Source organism: Vombatus ursinus, unplaced genomic scaffold (genome assembly GCF_900497805.2).
Source record: "Vombatus ursinus unplaced genomic scaffold, bare-nosed wombat genome assembly UNPS02014768.1, whole genome shotgun sequence".
Classification (NCBI taxonomy): domain Eukaryota; kingdom Metazoa; phylum Chordata; class Mammalia; order Diprotodontia; family Vombatidae; genus Vombatus; species Vombatus ursinus.
The window spans coordinates 12,123,109-12,123,495 of record NW_020954546.1 but is presented as its reverse complement, the minus strand read 5'-3'; positions in this window follow the sequence as shown (position 1 = coordinate 12,123,495).

The following is a 387-nucleotide window of genomic DNA, read 5'->3' as shown; positions in this document are numbered from 1 at the left end:
TTTTTTTTTTTTTGTGTGACAACTCAGTCCACTTCAGTTTGCCATTTCCTACTCCAGCTGATTTTACAGATGAGGAAATTGAGACAAAGAGAGTTAGACTTGCTTAGGGTCACACAGCTAGTAAGTGTCTGAAGTTGGATTTGAATTCAGGTCTTCCTGACTCCAGGGCCATTACTCTGTCCACGCAGCGCCACCTAGCGGCCTGCTAGGCACTGGAATAGAAAGACAAAAGGGAAATAATCATTGTCCTCAAGAAGCTAAAGTTCTAAATTGGCAGCTGACATATACATATCCTTGTATCTACAGGAGGCCTACAAGAGATACAAGACAGCCCTGGTATGAAGGGCATACAGGAGATACAAGGCAGCCCTGGTGGGAAGGGCATAC